This window comes from Lolium rigidum, chromosome 4, assembly GCF_022539505.1.
Source record: "Lolium rigidum isolate FL_2022 chromosome 4, APGP_CSIRO_Lrig_0.1, whole genome shotgun sequence".
In the NCBI taxonomy this organism is placed as follows: domain Eukaryota; kingdom Viridiplantae; phylum Streptophyta; class Magnoliopsida; order Poales; family Poaceae; genus Lolium; species Lolium rigidum.
This window is the reverse complement of record NC_061511.1, coordinates 264,568,731-264,575,954: the sequence shown is the minus strand read 5'-3', so window position 1 is coordinate 264,575,954 and position 7,224 is coordinate 264,568,731. Positions and strand designations below refer to the sequence as shown.

Below are 7,224 nucleotides of genomic sequence, written 5' to 3'. Positions count from 1 at the left end.
ATAACTACTATATTATAGGGGAACCAACATCATTTTTGTGGTAATTTTGGGGTCTCATCAGAATTAAACTCGAGCTGACACGTAATCTGCTTTCGGCTGACCTTTTCACATGTGCGATTTCGGTGCCCCGTAAGATTTATGTGGCTATGTCTGCTTCTGATCTTCATTTTTTTTCTTCTATTTTACGGGTGGCTCTAGCTGATACGATGTACAGATCTGGTCTGCACGTGCGGTTGTGCTGTCACCGCTTTGACTAAATTTTAGGCTGTTTGCCACCGCCCCGTGGCCTTTCTCGAGTAGTCCTCATCCTCTTTCTCGAGTAATCCATCCATGTCGCTCGGCGTCCGGCGGCTAGATAGGCGGGCACACACACGGAGCGGCAGCGATGGCCGGCGCGTCCTCGGCTCTGCGGCCGCCGCCGCCTGCTCGGCTCTGCTCCGTCGGCACGTCCTCGGCTCTGCGACTGCCGCTGCCTGCTCGGCTCCGCGATAGCCGGCCGCGGAGCGGCAGCGATGGCCGGCGCGTCCTCGGCTCTGCTCCGTCCGGCGCGTCCTCGGCTCTGCGGCTGCCGCTGCCTGCTCGTGCTCGGCTCCGCGATGGCCGGCGCGTCCTCGGCTCCGCGATGGCCGGCGCGTCCTCGGCTCCGCGGCCGCCATCACCTCCTCGGCTCCGCGGTGGCCGGCGTGCGCGGTTACTTCGTCACGGCGAGCGGGAGCTGCAGTGGCTGCCGGCGTGGTGAGGGCCGCAGCCTCGCCGGCGTCCAACTTCTATTAGCGACTGCGATATTGGCCTTCCTCGCCAGCGACACCACGAAAGCAGCGTTGCAATTGGCGGCAGTTTCTTGCGCCATTAGAGGTCGTCGCGGCTCCTGTTGTAGCGACCTAATCGAGCGCCTCTGATCTCTCTCTCTCTTTTCTCTCTAAAAATAAAGGCCAAAGAGTTACAAGGCCGAGGAGGAGCTTCAGGTCCAGCTTCAGGATGACGGGCTCCACTGATTTGGGTGCTCCTGTGATATATTTTGGAGGAAACGTTCCTGATGAGAAACAACCATCGGGTATGCTACTTAATTTTTGTCTCTCTTCTAGATTTTTGGCTCCTCACGGTGTTGCTCTCGATCTGTCCGTCCTGCAATTCTGTGGTGCCAGCGCCACTGGTGCCTGTATGGATTCGGTGGTTGTTGCCATCTTCTGCGTTTTAGGCCTCAACAAGAAGATGAGTCATGGGGAACGGTAACAGAAAGGAAGAAAGAACGAAGCCATGGATTTATTCACTGCTATCATGGGTAACGGTTTAGCAGATGATCTTGCTGATCCTCTTATATCCATGAGGGACAATTATCTCCTTTTTCTTCCATCATTTGCCTTTATACCAGTCCCTGCGAATGTTAATCCTGCAAGAAGTGACATTCATTACACTTCCACTACATCTACATGATTCTGCAGGTACGTTTTTCATCTTAAATATCATCTCAATCCTTCATGGCCAATTGGTCATACATCGAACTTCTCCAATTTTATCAAGTTAACTTTGTTTATAAACAAAAAGGTTAGTTTATATTTACCAATAGATGATACTGATTATATGTTTGTAATACTTGGGGCTGTGGATTTTTTTCTTCACATATCCTTTTCTATATAGATCCGTTTGATGCTCTATAAGTTTATATATTTAACTACATGCCAACGGAGGAAAGTTTCACCCATTTTTTCTCAGTTGATCACATCTTCAAACCATTTGTTGATTAGGGGGATAGGAGTGAATATAAATGTGTGGTTTGCCAGGATGACTTGATTAGTTCACAACGCAAACCTGCTTGAATAGATTGGATTGGAAATGTGCATTATGGTACTTCAACTATTTAGATCTCAAGTAATATTATTCTGCGCTGCTGCACAGCCCATAATTACTGTGTATCAATTTGAAAGTCTAGAAATTTTTTATATCCGTAACTGCTCTGACTATACACAAACTGAAACTTCAGAATATTTTAGTCGTTTAGGTCCATACATGTATGCATCAACTAGATAGTATTATGAAATTTCATGTGAGGTATGGAAGAAACGAGTTTACTATCCTACATAATATCTTTTCTAAGTATGAATGTATTTAGCCAGCATAACACAAACCTCTCTTTCAAACGGTTACAGTCATTTGGAACATCTGACTGTCTATTTGATACCAGCAGAAGCATTTAGGCCTGATAGTAATGTTGGGGTCTTCTGTTATTGTGGGATTGTTATGTTCCTTTTCTGTAAGTTAAATATAGTTGAAGAAAGGTATAGGAAATTTATGCATTGATACTACATGGGCATGACCAATAGATGCCCGTACAGATGGCACGCTAAGGAGTATTTGTACCATTTAGACAGAATTAACTTTGTCTTACTCCGACTTACAATAAGCTCGCTTAGAGATCTTGATTTTTTCGGTCACGAGTAATAATTTTTCTGTCATGAGATATAAATATTTCAATTTAAATGCGGAGAAGATTTATCAGTTTACCAGCTTGGCCGAGCTACTGAAAATGTTGCAAACTCGGGTTACCTGGTTTCCCGGAAATAATTCAGAGGCAATATGCAAGCACAAGTATCGAGTAAGTGATCTCTTTTCCTCGAAACTCGGGTTACCTGGTTTCCCGGAAATAATTCAGAGGCAATATGCAAGCACAAGTATCGGTAAGTGATCTCTTTTCCTCGATACTAGCTCATATAAAAGTTGAACTTTGTGGCCAACTCTTAAACTAATTTGCATTACTACCAGGTTTCTTCGTTCCTCATACTCTCTTGGGCTGGCATCATAGAGAGGGTAGCTGGAGGTTGTTTTAACTTGGTATCGACTGCCGCAATCAACCTTGATGTAATAGATGGGGACGGTGCACGACCTGGAGACAGGAAGCGTGATATATCAAAAAGTAATTGACTGTTCATGGTAAATCTCGCTGCACCCTGCATGTACAGGTATGTTCATTTGTGTTATACTTCGCAATATACTTATGCTGTGTAGTCAAACAAGTAGTTCGTTGTTCCTTTGTTTCAGGATGCATTCTGAGGCAGTCTTTATATTTTGTAGTCAAACAAGTAGTTTCTTTTTTGTGCTTCGTGGTTTCCTGTGTGGTTGTAATCAATGTACTGAAGACTATCTTTTGTCGCATATGTCTTTATATTATTTTGTATCGTTGTAATCAGTTAACTTAGTATTGAGCCATGGTCTCTATATATTTGTTGCTTGCTTTTCTCTTCTGATTTTAATTCATTTATGTGTACGCACAGAATATTACTCCCACAACCATGCAAGGAGAAGATGAGCCCAATGCAGCACCTTCCCCTGCCGCTCACCATGCCTTCCAGTAAGGACAAAAATCTGCGCCTGTCCTCGCATATTTTGTAGTCAAACAAGTAGTTTCTTTTTTGTGCTTCGTGTTGCCCTGTGTGGTTGTAATCAATGTACTGAAGACTATCTTTTGTCTCATATGTCTTTATATTATTTTGTATCGTTGTAATCAGTTAACTTAGTATTGAGCCATGGTCTCTATATGTTTGTTGCTTGCTTTTCTCTTCTGATTTTAATTCATTTATGTGTACGCACAGAACATTACTCCCACAACCATGCAAGGAGAAGATGAGCCCAATGCAGCACCTTCCCCTGCCGCTCACCATGCCTTCCAGTAAGGACAAAAATCTGCACCTGTCCTCGCTTCCCCGTCCCAAACTGCAATTCCGGCCATTGATAACTGGAGCACCCATCTTACCTAATCTGCTAAGTAATAAGTACCAGCGTACATCAGTACCATCTCAAAAAAAGCGTACATCAGTACCATTAGCTGATCTGCCAGTTAGGTAGCTCTATGTAATGAAGTAGCAATGTAAGTTATAGCCCTAGCTCATCTAACACTTATGTCACACGATCCTAATAGCTATTTAATCCTGTAGGAAAATATATAAGCATGAACAGCTAATTCGTGTACTCTTCCCACATGTATAACTTCTTAATCACGTCGTGTAACTATACGCAATGTGTTGTATCTATATAAGGACTCACTTTTCAGATTTCAGAACATAGTTATGTTAAGATTGAGCGGGAATGTTAAGATAGTTAGGCAAGAATCCTAACCATCCTTTCCTAACTATATATTCAGGAACAGAAAATTGACATATAAGGAGACACTTTTCAGATTGCCGCATGAAGAGTTGTTGAATAGCCTGATGATATGAAAATTGTATAGAGGGTACTGCTTTGCTCATACTTCATACTGTATTCAAGTTAACATACAACTGAGCAGTCAATATATTGGGTGGTATATTGGGTGAATCTTTTTATGTCCATCCATTTCGATACTTTGATCATAAGCATATATATTTTACACGTGCATTTCAATGTCACGGAAAACCTCTTCCTCGGTATTGAAGCTTTGTGGCTTGGACAACAATGTAATTCGGCTGTTGGTTTTATTACTAGATATGACACGAAGAAAATGGTAAGTTTAAAAGTATTTGTTATCGCATATAAAATACTTAACCATTTGGATCTCTATATGTATTAATGCATTTACTTGCTTTATCTTAATTTATTGAAATGGTATGTATTTTTTATTCTTAATTTATCATATAAGTTTTATTCACTAATTTTTCGAAAGCAAAATTGAATGTCGGTGTGGACCTCCCACAGTGCATGAATTCATAAGATAAGAAAAAAATGACTTTTTTTCTTTATATCTGCCTTAATCGCATGAATTTATAAGATAAAAAATTGATGTGCTTCGGTATTTGAACATCGTTTAATATGATTTCTTATCTTATGTGATCTGTATAGGAGGAGAGGTCGAACAAAAGCTATATGGTTTCTTTTTTGGTATTATGTTCATTTGTAAATTATTGTAGTGTTCAACTGAATTACTTTGTTTCAGATGTGAAATTTATTGCTATACCTGTTAGAACTTATCTTCTGTTTTCTTGCTTCTCTACTTTGATCCTTGTGTCCAGGTAGACCAGAGGTGCTACCTTCGCGGGCATACCGCAAGGTATGAAGTCCGATACTTGAATCTTAATGTTGTCTTAGCTTCATTCTTTGAACCCTCTGCGCCTAATGATGTTCTTTGGACTTGTGTTTGGTGGACCAGAAACTGGTGCTACCTTGTGCATACTGCAAGGTACGGAGTCTGATGCTTGAATCTTAATGTTGTTTTAGCTTTGATGTTTCTCCCCTCCTAGGAGTCATGTACTCTTCTTCTATGCAATGAAAAGAAACACAATGTCATTGCGTTTTCTCGAAAAAAAGTAACTACACTTTATTTGACAAACTATTAGATAACACCTAAGACATGTTTTCCGACATGTCCAAAATTCTGATGATTTCAGGCATATGATTCAGTTTTAATGTTGTTTTTGTAGCAGGCATTTTCGATCTGTTTGGCCTATGATTTAGTGGATACTTCGCACACATGATATGCCTAAAATGGTATTATCATTTGTTCATTGGGTAAGTCGTTCCTCCTGTTGGATTTCTGCTAAAGTTGCAATTTCTATGAACAGAATTAAATTTGCACAAATCGCCGAAACTGAACCTGAAAGGTAGTCATGTATAAAGGCGATTACATAGAGTGTATATAGAAATGCACCACTGGTGCAAAATAAATATGCATTACTCAGTATGTAATTTAGATAGGCTGGATGGTAACACATAATTTGAATCGGAAAAAACAAAGCTAGCGACGGCTCACATGTGCCCACTATGTGAAACATATTTGCCAATTCTCGGTTGAAAGCATACACCTTCTCCTTGCTACTAATGACTTATCAATTTTGTTTCTTAAATCTTAGTTGAAAGGCAAATAGTCCCTACTTGCGATGACTACTTACAAAATGATGCTGGTGCAATGGGTTAAACCTCATCGAACTCTCCAGAGATGGCGCCTGATCTGTCCAGATACTACTACACAAGTGATAAATCAATTGCAGCTGAACATAGAAGACAAGATGATGGAGCGACCAATGCTGGTGTGGACAGCAAAGTTAGTTGATGATGGAAGTAAGCACGTACTGGTTTCATGTTGGTTTTGGAAGAACTAGATGCGCATGATCAAGTAGTGTCAAGATAGCATAAGGACAAAGCATCTGTATTTTCTTAGGCGATCCTTTCTTATTTCTTATTACCATGTTAAAGGTGCACTACCCAATTGAACCTCCTACTGTGCCCATATTTTTGTTTGGAAGGAGTTCCGATTTTCCACATAACAATATGCTCATTGAAGTCGCATAGTTTGTATTAGAATTATAAGCACTTCGTCCTGAAAGCGTTAGTGTAGCAAGCCATGGAGAGCACTGCTCAAATATCTCACTCCGATGGTGCATGAGAGATATCTTCTCCGACATTGGTAGCCAAGACGAGCCAAGGCTCTCCTACATGAGAGCACAAGACACACCAGCCCCGGCCTTCCCGAGTAAATCATTGTTCTATCATCAACAATAAGGATGATGACAATAGGTCCTGAAGAACTATTCAAAGGAAAGAAGGCAGCTATGGTAGCCGCTTTCGATTGCTTCCTATGTACCGAACTTAGTAAAATCCATAGTCAAAGTCACTATTTTACCCATTGTTTGTGAAAATAAAATGAATCCATAATCAAGTCCCTATTGTACCCACTTTTTGTGAAAATAAGATGATTAGTTGCATTCCTTGGATCTTTCCACCATAAAAAGCAATAGCTAGCCCACTCACTTCTGACTATTTTAATACATTGCTTATTGTCGTTTTACTATCAAATCTCCACATCATAGCCAATAATTTATCATGATTTTAAACATCCTTTATTCTTTAACTCCAAGCTGGGCGCGGCGTGCCGCCACGCCAGTTCTTGCTAGTTCACTTTATGGGAGAGATACACACTCCGCTGTAGCATATGGACAAATATGTCCTTGGTTTCTACTCATAGTATTCATGGCGAAGTTTCTCCTTCGTTAAATTGTTATATGGTTGGAATTGGAAAATGATACATGTAGTAATTGCTAAAAATGTCTTGGGTAATGTGATACTTGGCAATTGTTGTGCTCATGTTTAAGCTCTTGCATCATATGCTTTGCACCCATTAATGAAGAAATACATAGAGCATGCTAAAATTTGGTTTGCATATTTGGTTTCTCTAAGGTCTAGATAATTTCTAGTATTGAGTTTGAACAACAAGGAAGACGGTGTAGAGTCTTATAATGTTTTCAATATGTCTTTTATGTG

General features: G+C 40.7%; 3 long non-coding RNA genes across 5 annotated transcripts; all 3 read left to right on the top strand.

Annotated features, from left to right (window-relative positions):
* The first annotated feature begins 692 nt into the window (after positions 1-692).
* LOC124707657 lies at positions 693-1,933 on the top strand. The gene is made up of 2 exons (XR_007004965.1): positions 693-855; positions 932-1,933. It is a non-coding gene; the product is annotated as an uncharacterized LOC124707657 (long non-coding RNA).
* A 748-nt stretch (positions 1,934-2,681) lies between these two features.
* Positions 2,682-5,017, top strand: LOC124707656. 2 transcript variants are annotated; one of them, XR_007004964.1, is made up of 4 exons: positions 2,682-2,957; positions 3,270-3,346; positions 3,588-4,225; positions 4,980-5,017. It is a non-coding gene; the product is annotated as an uncharacterized LOC124707656 (long non-coding RNA). The 2 variants fall into 2 exon arrangements; XR_007004963.1 differs by lacking the exon at positions 4,980-5,017 and having other exon boundaries at positions 2,692-2,957; positions 3,588-3,664; positions 4,136-4,698.
* A 15-nt stretch (positions 5,018-5,032) lies between these two features.
* On the top strand, positions 5,033-6,225 carry LOC124707655. 2 transcript variants are annotated; one of them, XR_007004962.1, is made up of 3 exons: positions 5,033-5,146; positions 5,391-5,475; positions 5,817-6,225. It is a non-coding gene; the product is annotated as an uncharacterized LOC124707655 (long non-coding RNA). The 2 variants fall into 2 exon arrangements; XR_007004961.1 differs by having other exon boundaries at positions 5,039-5,146; positions 5,388-5,475.
* The last annotated feature ends 999 nt before the right edge of the window (positions 6,226-7,224 follow it).